Source organism: Manduca sexta, chromosome 3, assembly GCF_014839805.1.
Source record: "Manduca sexta isolate Smith_Timp_Sample1 chromosome 3, JHU_Msex_v1.0, whole genome shotgun sequence".
Lineage (NCBI taxonomy): Eukaryota > Metazoa > Arthropoda > Insecta > Lepidoptera > Sphingidae > Manduca > Manduca sexta.
In genome coordinates, this window is record NC_051117.1 from 4243088 (window position 1) to 4263217 (window position 20130).

Here is a 20130-nt window from a genome sequence, read left to right on the forward strand (position 1 = left end):
AACGGTCAAATTGGCGTTTTTACTGAGCAAAAATATTCTACCGGTTTTAAGGTTCGTGTTCTACAACAGTACGAAAAGAGGAACGGCTCACTAGCTTATAAGGTTGTAAAATAGTCGCAAATGATTTATGTAAAACGTGCCTAATTAGTTATTTCGATCCAATATACAATTATTTTTTTTTTCGCGGAGAATGTCCCTTATTACTACCGCCCAGTCTTCGCGGGGGGCGACTGAGCGATTATGTTGGGATAACCGTTGTCTTACGACCCGACAATTGAAGTGGCCCGGGACGCTCGGGCTGCGGTCGGGCCGAGTACCTAACCTACGTCCCTACGCAACGGCCTACCAACTAAAACTCCGCGTTGACCATCTTCGGCGCATAAGGGACGACTGCGGGCTTCCCCGAGACAGCAGGTCCGAGTCTTCGTCCGCGGCCGCCCCTGCGCGGTGCCGCCTTGCGGCCCGTCTCCTAATATACATATATACATAGTTCACAATCCACATAAAACTTATGGACGGATGAAAATAACATTCTTTCACTGTTGATACCTAACTAATTACTATCTACGTTTAAAATACGTCTATTCAGGAAACGCAGCGTCAGGCGCGCGTTTTCTCCGCCATTTATAGTCCTCGCCTAAACCACCCTATGCCGACCCTCGCACGGAATCCATCGGGCTTGTTGTTTTTCGGTTAATTTGATTCCGAGAAAAGAGCGACCGGCCCGCCGGCGCGTTTTTAACACGGCCGTGGATTTTCCAAATGAGTTTTATATGGGTTTTTCGGCTAATTTAATCTGTGGTATTTATTTTTATCTGCCGTTGACCGGTTTAGTATTTTGTATTAAATGGATACTGAATGAATTCATCATTCATCATCAGCCCTGTATTATACACTGTCCCACTGTTGGGCACAGGCCTCCTCTGCTACTGAGAGGGATTAGGCCTTAGTCCACCACGCTGGCCTAGTGCGGATTGGTAGACTTCATTCACCCTCGAAATCCCTATAGAGAACTTCTCAGGTATGCAGGTTTCCTCACGACACGTTTTCCTTCACCGTTAAAGCAGGCGACAATTCACAAAGAATACACACATAATTTTTAAGAACAGTCAAAGCTATGTGCTGAATGAATGACTCAGTCGAAAATATTTCTTTAGCAAACTTTTATTGAAATATATAAAAGACGGTAATCGGATACATGGACGCATTGCAGCTTTAACACAGCGTCATCTAGCGGCAGATTATACAACTACCTTCCAAAGCTATTTCATATTCATCTCTGTCCCATACAACAAAGTGAAAATTCAATATGAAAGGAATTTGATTTAAAGTTTTTGAATTGGATTCTAACTTAATATATCGGGGGCGTTTGCGTTGATCACGTTACCGTGATACGGTTATTTAAACTGGGATTAGTCCGTAACAGATATTAGTTAAGTTAGAACGCGTTATAGGAATATCGAATATAAATTGAGTCGATGTTAAATATTGGTGAATATACGTCTACTGCTGATTTTAACGGATTCTTTTTTTCGACTTTTGTTTAAAATTTTCTATTCGCTTCTGAATTAACATTATTGTGAACTTGTATGATCTCACCAATATTTATTACAGCAAAACCCATAAATTACATACAAATAAAATTAAGCCTTAAAACAGTAGAACAAGGTTTTTGCATAATGTATCTGCGAAGTATTTCCTTCGATTTCCTCACTTATTTATACTTTTAGTCATTAAATAAACCTAAATATTGTGAGTGTTTTATTATTTTGTATTGTCTTTGCTAAAAATTTTAGACAGTGTTTAATTATAATAGTCTTTAGTTCTACAATACATTCGTCTTAGACCAAAAACAAAACCACTCTTAAACGTAACCATAACGACCCAACAAAATAAATAGCGACTCGCATAAACCCGAACACTGTTCAGCGAATCTCGTTTTCTTTCATAATACATTAACGTTTACGTTTCGCCGGCACGTTTCGGTAACAACGTCTGATATTCATGAAATTATTATGTGTCGCATTCGTAATTCTTGGTACTTCACCCCTGTGTAAGAGAATGAATGGCGTCTTAGGATTTTAATGCTTGTAATATTCTTATCTTGGCACTTGCAGAAATGTGATTTGAGAACGGTTTTAGGTGTGTTAGATTTGGGTTGTTTGAATTATAGAGGAAATTTCGTTTTGTTTTATAGATAACTTGCTTTTGCTCGCGGCTTCGTCCGCGTGAAGAAGTTTTCCGGGATATTTTTTTTCCGATTTACTTTATATGTATCGTTATAATATAGCCACATTACACAAGATCATTGTAAATTGTAGCCTATGAGTTTTACTGATGTATAACCAATATAACTGTAAAGTTTCAGAAGAATCTGTTAAGTAGTTTTTTCGTGAAAGAAGAATAAACATACATACATCCATCCTCACAAACTTTCGCATTTATAATATTAGTAGATTTTTTTTTTCATTTGTATACGAGCGCGGCAAAGTAAAGACGTCTTAGTTGTGCTTCGGGCCACAACGTAATTTCATTGACCTACTTCCGTATCTAAAAATCAAATTCAACGTTCTACTTAGTCTGGCCATAAATACTGTTACACTTAATTATAAAAAAATATTACATTTGAATTTCGAATCTGTCATTTTTATACGATTGTTCATTGTGTTTTCTCATTTTGGCGCCAATACATTGTAAAATATTTTGCGATATTAAAATGGTGTGGGGTGATAAAGAGAACCGAATCGCTGTGATAGCATTACACAAAGTAGGTATGGAGCCAAATGCAATTTTTAAAACTCTCCATACACTTGGTATTAGTAAAATGTTTGTGTACCGGGCTATTAATAGGTACAATGAGACCTCCTCTGTTTGTGACAGAAAAGATCTGGCCGTCCACGTAGTGTTCGTACGAAAAAGGTGGTCAAAGCAGTAAGGGAAAGAATTCGAAGAAATCCTGTCCGAAAGCAAAAGATTTTATCTCGGGAAATGAAGATAGCACCTAGAACCATGTCGCGTATTTTAAAAGATGACTTAGGACTTGCAGCCTATAAGAGACGCACTGGCCATTTCTTAACTGATAATTTAAAGAAGAATAGGGTGGTAAAATCGAAACAACTACTGAAGCGGTACGCAAAGGGAGGTCACAGAAAAATTTTGTTTACGGATGAGAAAATTTTTACAATTGAGCAACATTTTAACAAACAAAATGACCGTATTTATGCTCAAAGCTCTAAGGAAGCTTCCCAATTAGTCGACAGAGTGCAACGTGGACATTATCCGACTTCAGTGATGGTTTGGTGGGGTGTTAGCTATGAAGGAGTGACTGAGCCATATTTTTGTGAAAAGGTATCAAAACATCGGCACAAGTGTATCAAGATACCATTCTTGAGAAGGTAGTTAAGCCCCTTAACATCACCATGTTCAATAACCAAGTATGGTCCTTCCAGCAAGACTCGGCGCCGGGTCATAAAGCTCGGTCCACGCAGTCTTGGTTGGAATCGAACGTTTCGGACTTCATCAGAGCTGAAGACTGGCCGTCGTCTAGTCCCGATCTTAATCCGCTGGATTATGATTTGTGGTCAGTTTTAGAGAGTACAGCTTGCTCTAAACGCCATGATAATTTGGAGTCCCTAAAACAATCTATACGATTGGCAGTGAAGAATTTTCCCATGGAAAGAGTGCGTGCTTCTATTGATAACTGGCCTCATCGTTTAAAGGACTGTATTGCAGCCAATGGAGACCACTTCGAATAAGCTTTTTATATTTTTAATTGTTTTATATTTATGTATTAAACTGACACACTGTAAAAGTAATAAATGTTATTTGCAGTTAACAATTTTCTTTTTTCTTTATTACAATATTTATGGCAAGACTAGGTATTTATTTTAACACAAAAAAATATATCGAACATTGAAATTAAACTAATTTTCCGGATTCTATCGCGGTTTTCGGCTTTTGCAGCCTTCATGGTCACGGGGGGACCATGAAGGCTGCAAAGTCTTCGAAACGTCGGGAGAAAAATAAAAAACAAAACACCGCGATAGAATCCGGAAAATTAGTTTAATTTCAATGTCTAACATTCGCGTAAATATAAGAAATCATTAAATATATTGAAACTTAGACTCACCACACAACTTGAGCAATATAGAAAAAAGCTTTATTTCAGTTTTAATTAGGGGGGCCACTTGGATAGCTTAGCGGGCTGCAGGCTGATTATAACTAGTCTTACTTCAAATCTTTATCGTCTACCTCCTCATTATTATGTTTTAGATTTTAATTAAATATGTTGTTAGTGGTAAATGCTGTGTTCACCTATTAGTAGCACACATATCAGATAGTGTATACCTTGTTGTTTTATTGTATTGAATTGTGTAATATGTAGTGCTGTTGGTGTACCTTATTACAAATAAATAACACACACAACATCACGCATTTATCCCCGAAGAGGTATGTAGAGGCGCAATCAAGGCACCCACTTTTCGCCAAGTGTGTTCCGTCCCATAATGTGACAGGGGGCGAGCCTATCGCCATATCGATACTGAGCAGAAAAACCCAAATATCACATTGCCCGACCCAGGATTCGAACCCAGGACCTCAGATAATACACAAATAAATAAATAAGTAGATAACAGTTGAACTATGTTCTCATAACTAGTGGAATCCTTCGAACCGTCGCACGCAAATGTCTCGTTCATGACCTTTACAATAACCGGTGGCACGTGGACCCATTCATCATACTCTGTGTCTCCGGCATGCTCGGGAGGGTGGTGCACGTGTACTGATGACGTCATAAAGAATTTATGTAAGGAAATCTTTGAGAGCTTGCTGCAGTTGTTTTGAATTTGAAATCATTATTTTAGTCTTCTTGTTCACTGCTAATGAAAATGTTTTGTTGTTGTTAGTCGAGTACCAACACTGGTTACTTTGTGTACTATGATATACTATGACTACGTAAATATGTGGAAGAGAAAATAAAACCATTAATTTGATTTTTAACCGCCATTTTCAATACACGATTTTAATTGGTTTTTTCGATCCGTCTCAAAAAGAACCAATCAGAAGAAACATTTTTTACATGCTTGCAAATGAATTGCACCATAGTCAAATCTAGTGACCCCTGCCTGCCCTGCCAAGTATGTTGGTTTGAACTTATGATTGGCTCACAGTAATTGTATTGAGTCCTGAATTATTTTTTAAATGTGAACTGTAATTGATAGACTGCTTCGGACCTAGTTGTATTTCGATACGACTGCAGTACTGTGCTGTCGGATTCGATGCCCGACTCAGACAAAGTAATATTGAGTTTTTCTATTTAGTATCAGCCCGGTATCTGAAATTTCTACTGGATATGGCGATAGGCTCGCCTCTTATCATATCATGGGACGGAATACACACGGAGGAAAGTGTGTGCATCAGTTGTGCCTACCCATACGCCTTCGGTTATAAGAGACGTGTGTGTGTGTGAAATGTAATTTTCAAAAGGAAACCAAAACTTAGTCACGGACACTGCTTAGCACATTTCTCTCCCACCGAGGACATGTCGATTGGCCTTATCTTTAAATTGAACCAAACTTAAAGTGCCTTTTAGCTGTTTAAGAGTTGGTCGTACTTTCGTTATAAACCAGCCGGCGATAGCTGTAGCGTATAGCGATTAAAACTACGAATTGAGGGGTTGGGAGTGGTATTCCTGACAGAAGTCCGCTAATGTACACTGATATATGAAACTGAAGAATTTGTTTGACTGTTTGATTGAACGCGCGAACTCCGGAACTACTAGACTAATTTTGAAATACTAATATATTTTTTTATTAATAGGACATTACATTAATCTTATGTGCAATAGGCTACTTTTTATAACTGAAAACTATTTATATTTTTTGCACGGGCGGACTCAGACAAAATCAATTAAATAATTAAAATAATATAAAAAACTTACTCTTGATCTTACAATGATTTTGTTCTTGAGGCTCATGAAACTACCCGAATAGTGTATTTAATCGCATTTGAATCTATGCAATTAAATTTTGAATTTCTACAGTGCCATCTCTATGGATTCTAAAAGATTTTTCTGATTAGTGTCAAACCTACAACAAATTTCTAGCAACGCACACACTATTCGTTGCTACATCAGCGTTTCACCGGCCCATACAAAAAGTCGTATTGTATTCGAACCCAAAAACGAACGGCCCTTATTAGCGCCAGGCGATTAATCAACACCCTCGCGGCCTGCGTGACGAGAATCACAATGGGCCATACCGTCTAGGAATTAATCGGGGGATTATGCTAAAATGTGATATATCGCTTTCATAATAAAGCAGGTTTTAGCTCAAATACCGGGGGATTAATCAGACCCATTCAGGATTTTTCCTGTGTTTTGAATTACGTGGTGTAAGCAAGTTTGGATGTCTTAATTGTGATCTTTGATTTAGGGGTGGTTCTGACTGTCCGCTTTGGATTTGAAGTGTGAGAAACGCATGTTATGGTTAAATGTGTCTTATGCTTTGAATATAGGGCTCTAATTTATTTACAATTAGCCCCGCTACCTGGTTGTATGTGTGTGTCTCATATGTGACTAACTTCACATAACGGAAAATCCGAGAGTGACTCATTATCAGGCAACTTTTGATTCATTTTTGTAGGTATTTATTTTTCTTCTGTGCTTATACTGTTGTTTACATTTCTCAATGAAAGGTATGCGTGAATGTAGACCAAACATCGATGTTGGAAATCAGATGTATTTCAACTAAGTATTTATCGAAAACAAATCGATTGCACCGAATAGTAAATATGTAGTTTTATACGAAACGAGAATGTGGATCAAACATACCGACTGCAAACCGAATACTTTCAAACTATTCACCGAACACAATTCGATTAAATCGAATCGAAACATACGATAAATCGTTCCTTTGCGTCGAAATAGAGAAGCTGTCGGCGACGATTGTAAATCAAGTTGGTTTTACAGATATGTAGTCGAAATAATTAATTTGGGACTCTAATCCATTGGTGACGTCAGATATACTATAATATGTATGAAGAAATTCATCGACGTTAAGATCCTTATATGATTTCTTAAGTTTACGCGAATGTTAGACATTTAAATTAAACTATTTTACGAATTTTATCGCGGTTTTAATATTTTACCAGTCCCCCCCCCGTGACCATGAAGGCTGCAAAGTCTTCGAAACGTCGGGAGAAAAGTAAAATATTAACACCGCGTTAAAATTCGTAAAATAGTTTAATTTAATTCATTATATGAATATACTAGTTATTGCTCGCGGTTTCACCTGCGTAAAAGAGTTTTTCAGCATAAAAGTCCCGCTATATACTTTCACGGAATAGAAAGTAACATATAACCTTTCCAGGTTCTTAAACTATCTCCATACCATATTTCATAAAAATCCGTTCAGTAGATTTTGAGAAAATCGATCACATACGGACAGACAGAAAAGGCAAATACATTAAGTCAACAATCTATGCAGATAAATCATAGATTAAAAAATTATTAAAGTAAGCGGGACACATGGGAAATTTTATACCTTATCTGTTAAAATAAAAACAACAATATTGTTTGTTCAAACGAGATTGTTGTCAAGAATTTTGATTTTCATTTTATTACTACACACGCTTTACTTGTATCTTGGACCGTTAATCTAACGGAATTTTAAAGAATTTCGGTTATACCCTTTGTAATATTTCCGTTTCGTTCCGATTCAAGTGGTTCAAGCCTCAGTCAATCGATATGACCGTCTTTATTTTTTTTTTATTATTTTGAATGACGAGACGAGCTTGTCGTTCGCCTGGTGGTAAGCGATACGTCCATAAACAATAGAAACACCATCCAACACCTTGAATTATAAAGTATTGTTTCGTATTCCACTGCGCTCACCGTCCTGGGACATGAGATGTTAAGTGTTATTATGTCCAGTGGTTACACTGGCTATAATGTCGTTCAAACCGGAACACAACAATGATTACCCACCGCTGCTTGGTGGTAGAAATAGACATTGCGGTGGTACCTACCCAAGCGGACTCTCACGTATGAGAGACCTACCACCAGTCGGGTATTTCTTCTCTAGCTAGTACCATCAGGGATTAAAATGGATCCCTAACAACCGCCAACTTACGTTTAGGATTGCGCATTAATATTAGCCTATCTTACTACTTTCAACCGCACCTAAAAATATAGATTTATATAATTTTAGATACGTTTTACTTAATGAAACGTTTTATAGGCAATTTACTAATTGAGATACTTGTGGAAGGTATCCGATACCACACGTACTTGCCTATTATTCGGGTATTTGCGAACAATTTGGCAATTAATGCGACACAACCGATAATAGCCTAGACAATGCATTGCACGTTTGTGTAATGAAACAAATGAACCGGCTAATTGTAATTATTAAATGTTTATCAATTGATTTGTTTTATTTCAAAGGGTCTGATATAAGTTCAGCGCAATTTTGCTCTAGTTGCAGCTCTGACTAACCTTTCAGGGATAAAGGTGCGTTGATATTCAATAATTTGCAGGAACAAGGGTAAATTTTACCGTTGAATTTATATGGACAAAGTGCCGTTCTTCTCGCAAATTATCCAAAACAATATCTAGATGTTATTTACAAGGGTTATCTTATAAATATAAAATTTATTTCCCAGTTTAAAAAAGGATACGCCATATTCTTAATTACAAATTTCAAAGGCACAATAACAATTATGGTAATCCCAAAACATCCTAAACACGTCCCAGCGCGAAGTTTCGGTATGCCGCATGCGCGCCGGCCGCCGAGTGAAACTGCGCCGACGCATTAGGAATGCGAGTAAAAGTATCCCGGCGCATCTGTGGTGTCGCCATCGGACGCCGTGTTTACAAGACAGTCCTACGAATGGCGCGATTATTGTGATATTTTTGAAAAGTTTCGTATGTTCCGGGTCTTGCATTGTTTTTGTGTCGTTATTATAAATACTGAGATTCTACAAATATCGTCGTATTGAAGTAAATTCTTGAATAATAAATACACATGTTCAAAGGAAATGTAAGTATCGGAAGAGGCTAAGAGTTTATTAAAAAAATATTTTGATTTTATAAAAATTTTGTAGGCATGGATAAAGGTGGACGTACGGAGCGACATAGTCGTGAAATAACGACCAAGCTCCTTAAATAAAGATTAAAAAAAAGAAAAGGAAATGTATATTCATTAATATTTTATAGTAATTAACATTTATTATTTGACAATCTTAAACTTGTTAATTGCTGTTTTGCATCTTGAATGAAACATCGGAAATACATACATTAGTTTTCGTTATACAATCGTCTTTTGTGCCAATAAAAGGACAGTTAGGCACGTGACTAACCTTGGACGGCCAATTGTTATGCTCATGTGTTGAGTCAAAGGATTGAATGAAAAACATCGCGTGCGCAATATTTGTTACAAATAAACGCTTTGATTGTTATTGTCAATCAATTTTGTTGGGTACGCGAGTGTGGAATATTTTTCGGTGATTTCTATTAGATTTTTGAAGTTATGCCGACTTTTGAGGTCGGTTCGAGAGTAGTCAGTTCTGTGTGTTCATAAACTTGATTTGGTTTTTGAAAGGAGTAACATTTGCTTAACACTAAATTGCAGGTGTCTAAAACTTTTTGAAGCACATCATCAAAAATCATAATCTATATTAATATATAGCCCCTAATACATATGAATTATTTGATAACAAGTACATAGTCACCCTACTGATAATGAAATTCATGTAACATAACTATTATGAAATTCGGTGTTTCGCTTTCGTTCGCCGAATGAATTAGAACTTATTATCTCGACTCGCACGGATGCTCATCTGATTCCTTAGGGAACTAGACGTGCCAAGAAAGTTTGTACTACACATATGTAATGTGGTTACTATACATGAATTCGTAGAATCTAATGTATGTAGGATAGTTAAGTTGTTAACGAAGTATTAGGAATTACTGAGCTTAGCTGGATTTCGGATTTCCATCTTTATGAACAGTACTTCATTTATATTTATATATAGTGCTATATTCGTATTAGTTGCTAAGTAGTTAGAAGGCATGTATTTGGTATAACTTTGGTTCACCATAACCATTACAATTATAATTAACATGACCAAACTCATTAAACTTTCAATTCCATTCTTACATTGAAAAGTAACACTAATTTGTCCAAAGAACTTGAAATGAGTAGTGGTAAAACAGTTTTACAACAAAAATCTAGAAATGCGCGCAAGTGTATGAAATGAGGGTATCTAGAAAACTTTTACAGAGCATTCCACGACTCGAAGCGCGGTTAATGAGTTTCCTCTTCGCGTGTTAGTGATTTAATGAAACCCTGGAAATTAAGGATTCATAGGTTTTTACGGGTCCTTGGTGAAATATCTGACTAAAGGATTTTTTATTTTACATCTTTCCGTTTTAATAGCTTTTCGTGTAACAGCTGCGAGATATAAGGTTGAATATAAGCAAACACTGTTAACAACGCTAGTTCTTTAAAGTCGACCTTTAAAGTGTGTAACACACTTTTACTAACTTGTTAAGCAGTCTTTCTTAGTTAAAATATAGCGTAATATTTCTTTATGTATATTGTATATAGGAAAAATAAATATGAAATAATTAAATATGTATCGTGTAATTTATTTTAACTCTTGTAGCTCGTATTATTATAGAATTTTAGAAGTCATATCTAGTTACAGAACCCTCAGCGAATGAATTATATTCACATTATGTTTGTTTTTTGACGATATTAATGTTGTACGTCCAATTTGGCGAACTCAAACATAATTAATTGAAGTTTGGACGGCGAGCTTTTACTTTGTGCAAATACACGTTCATATTTAAGAACATTTGATGGAGAAACCGATTCCAAATATTTGATCCAAGATTTTTGAACGAAAGCTAGTCTTTTTAATTTTGTTTCCACGTTTCACTCAGATGCTACAACGATTGTTGGTAAACGATTACAAATGGCTAAGTACTGTGGGTAATTTACTTAGTCTTCAGAAGACTATTTGCTTAAACAAGATATATTACGCTTGAACAGTCAGCCAGTCAAAATTTATAACCTCTTTTAGACTTTTGTCCCGTTCCAACAATCGATTTTTCTTCAGTAAAATACTCTTTAAACGGTGTCATTTATTTTAGATTAAGAAAAAGAATATTTCGATTGAAGTTAATATGTAGATGCATTTCGAATTTTTGAATTGATTCAACTAGTTTTGTGGCTATCTTCACACAGTCAAGTTTAAAGAAGGAGAAGAGGAAAGAAAGAACTGCTTAGTTCCTGTCATTAGAGACTGTGGTCGATAAGGAAATCACAAACCAAAGCATTTTCTTTCGCTCATTTTGCTGAATAAAATGGTAATCCATATTTTAAACATTCCAATTAAAATAGAGATAAATTACAAACATAAACATTAAAATTCGGTTCCGAGTTCGCATTTATTACTCTGTTAACGATTAAGAAATGCCTTACTCTTTCTGATTTGACGTAAAATGAAAAATCACTAATAAAACGTCATCCGGCCGAGTAACAAACCGACATAATTTATAACTAAAACAAATTAAAACACGCAAAACGGACGTGGATAAAGAAATACGTTTCGAATCGAAATGTTAGTTTCATCGGAACTATAAAAACTAAACGTTCGCCCCAGAATTCCAGATAGTTTAACTGTGTTTACACTGCAAATGAGGAAATTGGAGAGGCAGGAGTCTGGGGATACGGCGGGGATGCAACGATGATGTTGATTTAATTTGATCCGGTAGAACGCTTTAGTAGTCCGAATTTAGACTCCGATGAAAATCGTATTAATGTCATTACATTGTCATTTTGATCAAGATGGACAGATGAGTCTAATTATATATTTCTTATTTGGCACTTTGTGAAAAATATTATATTCTGAGTTCTAGGCTGCTAGAAAAACTTGCCAGTTAACTTCTATAAAGAAAATTATCAGAACCTGCTTTGAAATGTTCAGTCTATACTCCTTCTTTAACTTGTTATAAATATAAGTCTCTTTATATATTAGGTTGTCTGGCAGAGATCTCTTTCTAGTCATAAAATCGCCTATTGGTTCACACTTTTATTATGTAACTAGCTTCCGCTCGCAGCTTCGCCCGCGTGGATTTCGGACTTCAAAAATGGAGCCGGTGGCGAACGTTCGAGAATGTTCGTTTTACGAAGCTACTCGCTAGGTGATTCGCTAGCCTCTAGGTGCATATAATATAATATAAGCAAGCCGCTTGCCTGTGCGTTCGCGACCTTATATATATACAAAACTAATCCTTATAGCATGATTCAGTATTCACGCATGATGGCTTATTATTGGCGTATTTCATGTATAACTTTGGTGTTTCTATACCGATTTCTATGATTCTTTTTTATGGAATATTTAATAATGTTAACTTTTTTATTAGGGATGACTGAGAGTGTTATAAACGTAAGAGTAGACAAATATAATGAGAAAGCTTCGAACTGCTAAGCTATCGGGAGTTACACGTGTTATTGTGAGTCAACCATAAAAGATAGACATATGCTGTCGTGGGATATTTTTTATATAATTTTAAGAAGAACATTTCCGTCATTCATTATTTCTGTGTAGCTTTAACCATTAAGGTTGCACACGCCACGGAAGCTTAAAAAATGGAGTAACTTCTCCCGTTTTCCCAACATTTCCCTTCACTGCTCTGCTCCTATTAATTGTAGCGTGATGAAAAGTATACTATAACCAGCTCAGGAGTATGAAAAATAATTGTACCAAGTTTCGTTAAAATCCGTCGAGTAGTTTTTGTTTCTATAACGGTTATACAGACAGACAGACAGACAGACAAAAATTTTACTAATTGCATTTTTGGCATCAGTATCGAGCCCTAATCACCCCCTGATAGTTATTTTGGAAATATATTTCATGTACAGAATTGACCTCTCTACAGATTTATTATAAGTATAGATAGATAGATAGGTAATTGTATTCATTTTACTGTATTTGGTGTATGTTATGTGTGTATAACCTTCTGTTCCAATTTCCACTTTTATCCAAAGCACATCCAAAACAAATGCTGAAATATTCTAAACTTAATTAAGCTATTTATTTTTAACAGTATTCTCTATTTTGTCCAATATCGTAATCTAGAAACGTATACATTTTACAATCATTCCCTAAAACGAAATGTGGTTAGAAAAACGGGGTTCTTGCATTCCCGATTTCACTTACCTGACGAACGTGGGATGAAAGTTTTTAATTGGATTCTGATAGCAGCTGCAGTGCGGTTAGCCGTTTCATATTGTCTTCATTGTGATGGTTGCACGTCGCTGTAAGGTTGTAGATGAATGCAACGGCCACCGCTGACCCAATTACATGTGGACTATGGGCTGTGGACGGGTGATGTGGATTTTTTTTAATTGAAATCTGTCTGTAGATCCGTGATTTGAATTGTTACTTTTGTTCCTGATTTGTCTTATATCTTCTTGTGGTTTCTTGTTTTTATTAATGATATGGCAGAGTATATTGACTTGTGACTTGCTGTCTTGAAAGGATTTCTGGTGGTGATGTCTAATGTACAACGGATCTTAATAATGATTCAATTTCGGTTTTTCATGTAATCTTAAAAATTCTGATATAAGATTTTGTTGCTATTGCCTACTTATTATGTTTAGTTATTGAAATAGTTTTGATTGTGCCAGTATCTTTTTTTGTACGAGCACGATAAGTGGCCCACTGCACCTGATCGTAAGTGGGGTGGGTCTAATAGAATTTTCAATAGAATTTCTCGAAAAATCAAGAAAATCAAAATTAATCTCTTATTCTTCTCTTCACTGTTAATATGTAATGGAATCCTAGAAGGGTTGGGGGTTATTGAAGCAATGTGGGAAGCCCTGAGTGTTAACTAAGTTTTGTGATTTCGCGGTTGATGCACATCAAATGTAGCTTACATCGGCTTCCCGGTGCGGTCACTGTTTGTGGTAAAATTACTTACGTTTCGTGCTGTTCAGGCGGGCTGGGTCAATTGGGCTTTTATTTTATACGAGAATGGCGAAGTGGCCCCACTGAATCTATAAGTGAGTGGGTTCCAATAGAATGTCGACTGACGAGAGATGATACCCTCAGTAGTCGACACAATTATGCCGGCCTGTTGGACCTGGATATACACGACTGATCCCGGAACGCGACACAGATACGTGGACCACTATGACTGGATTTAGCAAATTGTGAAAAGTACCGCTTATGGCTAACAAGCTATGAGAATCAGCTCTCATGTTACCAGCATTAGGGCATTTCGAATAATGTATTAAGTATAACGCTCTTAAGTTAATTCAACGTGGTTTCCGTAATAAAAGTAAATATCGTTTTGTTTTCTTTATATTTGTTTCTTCTTGAAGTTATTAAAATATTTATATATGTTTAAGTATTGTAGGTGATTAGGTAGCGCTCCACTTATTATGGGAAACATGTAGACATTCGCTAGCCTTCTTCAACAAATTAGCACACTATTGTATTAATGTTGAACACTCGCACAAAAATCTTTACTGGTTATTCAGTCTAACTCCGCTACATCGGCCGCTTTAGATATAATTGAAATATATTAAAAGAAAACTTCGAGGGATACGTTATTTATTTGTCTTGATAATTAAGTCCTGTGTTTTGATATTTAATGAATTCTCTCGAAATAAGTAAACTGTACTAAGAATTAAATTATTTGCGGAAAGCCGTAATTAAGTATAATAATTTCGAACCTAAATATGTAAAAATGGTTGCAAGTAATAAAAGGTTAATTAATTAACATGTTGACCTCAGTGATTCGACCTTCATGTTATATCTATATCATTTAATTTGGTATCATTTAATCCGCGTTTGTTTCGCGATATCTTCTTAATTACTTGATAGTGGTATTACATTTTGGTGCATAATTATTCACAAATGCATTTAGATTACGTGCTTTTCTTTTAGCAAGCATATTGTTATATATGTAGTTATAAGTATAGCGTGCTGCGTACACGCCCTTGTCGATGGGCTAATAAATTAGTGCGTTACGAGCCAGCGTTTGTTTCACTCGTGTCCCGTATTGCATACTTAACAGTGGCGACGAGTACCCACACAAAAAAGGAAGAAAAAATCATGGCTACTTTTGGCATTTTGTCTAGTTTTGATCATTCCATACAAGAATGGAAAGCGTATAAAAGTAGACTATCACAGTGGTTTATCGCGAATGATATCGACGAGAAATCTGATGCGACGGGAAAAAGACGAGCAATTTTGCTGAGCGCAGTCACAGAAGCCACCTACAAATTGGCTTCAGACCTCGCCTTACCTAAGGATCTACAAGACGTTCCTTATGAAGACATAATCAAGATACTTGATGATCACTTTACACCCAAAAAGTGCGGGTTTAGTGAGCGGCAAAAGTTTTACTCCTCTGTACAACAACAGGGTGAAACACATCAGCAGTGGGCAGCGCGATTGCGGGGACTTACTGCTGACTGCGGATTCACCAACGTGGAGGAAATACTGCGCGATCGATTTGTCTTGGGGATGCTGGCTGGACCCGAAAAGGAGAAATTGTTTAGCCACGACATGAAATCCTTAACATTGGCGAAGGCAGTACAAGTAGCTGGGAGCATAAGGTCTGCACAGGCTGGTGCCGCGACCACAGCCGTTCCCGAGCGCACGACGCCACAGGTTTTCCAGATCAAGCGCCGCGAGGGCGACGGCAACGGAACACCTCATACGGGAAAAGAAAAGTGTTCAGTGTGCGGTCGTTCTAATCATAATTCTACCCAGTGCCGGTTTATTAACTATAAATGCAAGAAGTGTTTTAAAAAAGGTCATTTACGTAATGTGTGCAAAGAAATTAAATATATGGGGGTAGGAGATGTGAATGAGGACGATGACGATGACGGTAAGTTACTGAACATTCGCTCGCTGCGCGGAGAACCTATGACGGAGGTTGTAATCATAGGCGGGCACAGCGGCCGAGGCGGCTGGATCATGCTCTTGCCCTCCACCGTCACCGACTCCGGGGAGGCTCGCGCGAGACAAATAGTCCGCACAGTTATCGGCACTACGAATGTACTCGATAACATAATTATATGCATTAAGAAAAATTGCATATCTTTGCAGCCTGTTTGCCGATACCTCGGGAATACCTTTGTGCGATCCAAATATAGTGACAAGTGGCTTGTGATCGGTGCGCAATATAAAAGGATTTGCCCGCCCATATAAATATTGGTGGAATCGTTTCACGCCGAAAACTATCGCAGTTGCTTCTTTTGTATCTGCGCATAGCGTTTTTCTGCCGAATTTAAGGTACGCGATGCAAATGATAATGGCCTTTCCGCGCCGTCTTCCCCTACTTGAGACAATACTGCCCCTAATCCATTTGGCGAGGCATCTACTGTTAAAATTAGTTTAGACTGAGGATTGTAATGTGCAAGAACTTTGTCCGATGATAATATTTTTTTATTTTACAGAATGCTTCGTTATGGCTTTTACTCCAAGTCCATTTGATACCCTTTTTTAATAACTCATATAAAGGACTTAAAATACTGGAAGCGTCGGGAACAAAATTTCTGTAATAATTAACCAGGCCTAAAAAAGATTGTAACTTATTTACATTATTCGGTCGCGGAGCGCTTAAAATTGCTTTAACCTTATCCGGTGACTTTTTTAACCCATTTTTAATAATTCCAAACCCGACGTTAGTAATTTACAAAAACGATTTCCTCGGGTATTTTCAGACAAACTAGGTAAGTTTAACAAATACGAAATAAAACTGAGATTAAAAAACGACGCTAAACCTATTTATTTTAAGGCACGCCCGATAGCCTTCGCATTACGTAACAAAGTAGATAACGAAATAGATCGCTTAGTAAGTTTAGGTATCCTGAAACCGGTCGAACACGCAGAATATGCGTCGCCTATTGTTCCGGTACTAAAACGCGACGGGTCCGTCAGAATATGCGCCGATTACTCCGTGTCAATAAATAAACAACTTTTGGTAGAACAATATCCATTGCCTACTATTAATGAGTTGTTCGCCAAGTTGTATGGAGGCCAACAATTCTCCAAGTTAGACCTCTCTATGGCTTATAATCAGTTTGTATTAGACAAAGAATCACAGTGTATAACTTGCATAAATACACACCGGGGTCTTTTTGTATACACGCGTATGGTATTCGGCCTTTCAAGTGCGCCGGCAATCTTTCAACGGGCTATGGAGTCGATTTTATCGGGTGTTGACGGCGTGTTATGTTTATTGGACGACGTCTTAATTACAGCCGACAACAGCAAATTGCATTTAGAAAGACTCCACATTGTTCTGCAAAGATTACAAGACGCGGGACTCATTTTACAAAAAGATAAGTGTGAGTTCTTTAAAGATCAAATTAATTAATTAGGATATGTAATTAATAAAAATGGGTTAAAAAAGTCACCGGATAAGGTTAAAGCAATTTTAAGCGCTCCGCGACCGAATAATGTAAATAAGTTACAATCTTTTTTAGGCCTGGTTAATTATTACAGAAATTTTGTTCCCGACGCTTCCAGTATTTTAAAGTCCTTTATATGAGTTATTAAAAAAGGGTATCAATGGACTTGGAGTAAAAGCCATAACGAAGCATTCTGTAAAATAAAAAAAATATTATCATCGGACAAAGTTCTTGCACATTACAATCCTCAGTCTAAACTAATTTTAACAGTAGATGCCTCGCCAAATGGATTAGGGGCAGTATTGTCTCAAGTAGGGGAAGACGGCGCGGAAAGGCCATTATCATTTGCATCGCGTACCTTAAATTCGGCAGAAAAACGCTATGCGCAGATACAAAAAGAAGCAACTGCGATAGTTTTCGGCGTGAAACGATTCCACCAATATTTATATGGGCGGGCAAATCCTTTTATATTGCGCACCGATCACAAGCCACTTGTCACTATATTTGGATCGCACAAAGGTATTCCCGAGGTATCGGCAAACAGGCTGCAAAGATATGCAATTTTTCTTAATGCATATAATTATGTTATCGAGTACATTCGTAGTGCCGATAACTGTGCGGACTATTTGTCTCGCGCGAGCCTTCCCGGAGTCGGTGACGGTGGAGGGCAAGAGCATGATCCAGCCGCCTCGGCCGCTGTGCCCGCCGCTGCAGACGACCGAGCAGCATACGTAAACTTTGTTTTTGAGGGTAATTTGCCGATAACCTTAGATCAAGTACGCGAACATACGCGAAAGGATATTACTTTATGTAAAGTTATACAATACGTTTTACAGGGCTGGCCTAGGAAAATAGATAATATAGGTTTAAAACCTTATCATAAATGTAGACTTCAGTTGGCTTTTGAAAATGGGTGCCTTATGAAGGGTCACAAAGTTGTCATACCCCAAGCTCTGCAGAGTACTGTATTAAATGAATTACACCACTCTCATCTGGGTATAGTAAAAACAAAAGCAGAGGCGCGTTCACGATTTTGGTTCCCGAACATAGATAATGCACTGGAAAAAATGATAAGTGCATGCAACATTTGCATTCAACTCAGACCAACACCGCCGCGTGCGCCCCTGGCAACATGGCAATTCCCACCGAAAATATTCTATAGGGTACATCTAGATTTTTTAGGACCTATTAATAACCGGATGTATTTAATTATTGTAGACGCATACCTACTCAAAGTGGGTAGAAGTATACGACACATCCAATGCATGTACTACGAGTGTTGTAATTGAAAAACTTTGCGAATTTATGTCTCGATTTGGGGTCCCCCACACTATAGTAAGTGACAATGGATTAGCTTTTACATCACAAGAATTCCAACAGCATTGCTTACTCAATGGTATAACTCATATAACATCGCCGGCTTATCACCCTGCGAGTAACGGGCAAGCAGAAAGCTATGTGAAAATAATTAAGAAAGGCCTTCGAACCAGTTTACTATCATCGGATAATCAAAAAACCAGTAAATTGAATTTGTTAAAATACTTATTTCATTATTGTAATTCGGTACACTCTGTCACAGGCCTTTCTCCGGCTCAAATAGTATATGGCGAAAATCTTAGGTCACGTTTAGATTTACTTAATCCTGAGCCCGTACGGCCTTCCTCGTCGTCAATCACATCTCTTACTGACCGTGTTAAACAACAACAGTGCTCGCAGAATAAGTACTATGGCGGTAAAAATAAACAGTGTTATAGTGTTAATGACAAAGTTTTATACAAAAAATATTGTAATGGTAATAAGTTTGTTTGGTGCAAAGGAATTGTTGTAAAAAGACTCGGAAAAGTTTTATATTTAATTAAAGATGTAGTGCATTTAAAGTTATTAAAAAAGCACAAAAATCAAATTATTTTGTTCCGGGGCGATCAGGTTGCCGAAAGTTATGACTATATGGATGGCGATAACTACGATGAAAGTGAGCAGTGCGCCACCGTCGCGCCTAACTCGCCCTCGACTGTGAGGGAAGAGGAACCGAGGCCGGAGGACGTGGACACGCGGTCATTGTTGTCGTCACCTTCAACAGAGGTGCTTCCCTCAAGGAGTACTGTTAGACTATTGCGACCGATTCCTAGAGTTAATTATAAGGTGTAAAATTGTTATTTTTAAAAGTATAGTATTAGTATTTCTTTGTATTGTGTCCTTTTGAAGGGGAGAAGGTGTTATATATGTAGTTATAAGTATAGCGTGCTGCGTACACGCCCTTGTCGATGGGCTAATAAATTAGTGCGTTACGAGCCAGCGTTTGTTTCACTCGTGTCCCGTATTGCATACTTAACACATATTTTTTGCATTTGTTTATTTATTTTAATGATATTTTTATTGACTGCGAATCACTGCAAAGCTGTTACAATATTTATCTTTTATAATTAATTTGCATTCTTTAATTTATATATAATTCTGGATTGTAAAATTTCCTATCATTGTTGTTCAAACAATTTTAAAACTTAATTAAAATATATTTTTACTTTTATCACACAGGTAAAGCAAAAAACACCGTAATGGATGCGAATAAAATTAGTCTGTGACATACTAATGCCATCTGTCGTCTATTTACGATATTAAACATGCACACGATCAGCTGTGATCTACGCGAGTGTTTATAAACATTATTAGTTTACGTAGATCGTTCATAGAT

At 37.1% G+C, this 20130-nt stretch overlaps 1 protein-coding gene and 1 pseudogene across 1 annotated transcript in view; both read left to right on the forward strand.

The window, feature by feature from the left end:
- Window positions 1–20130, forward strand: part of LOC115456051 (IQ motif and SEC7 domain-containing protein 2) — a 226513-nt gene that overhangs the window by 98115 nt on the left and 108268 nt on the right.
- Window positions 14972–19727, forward strand: LOC119189320 (annotated as a pseudogene).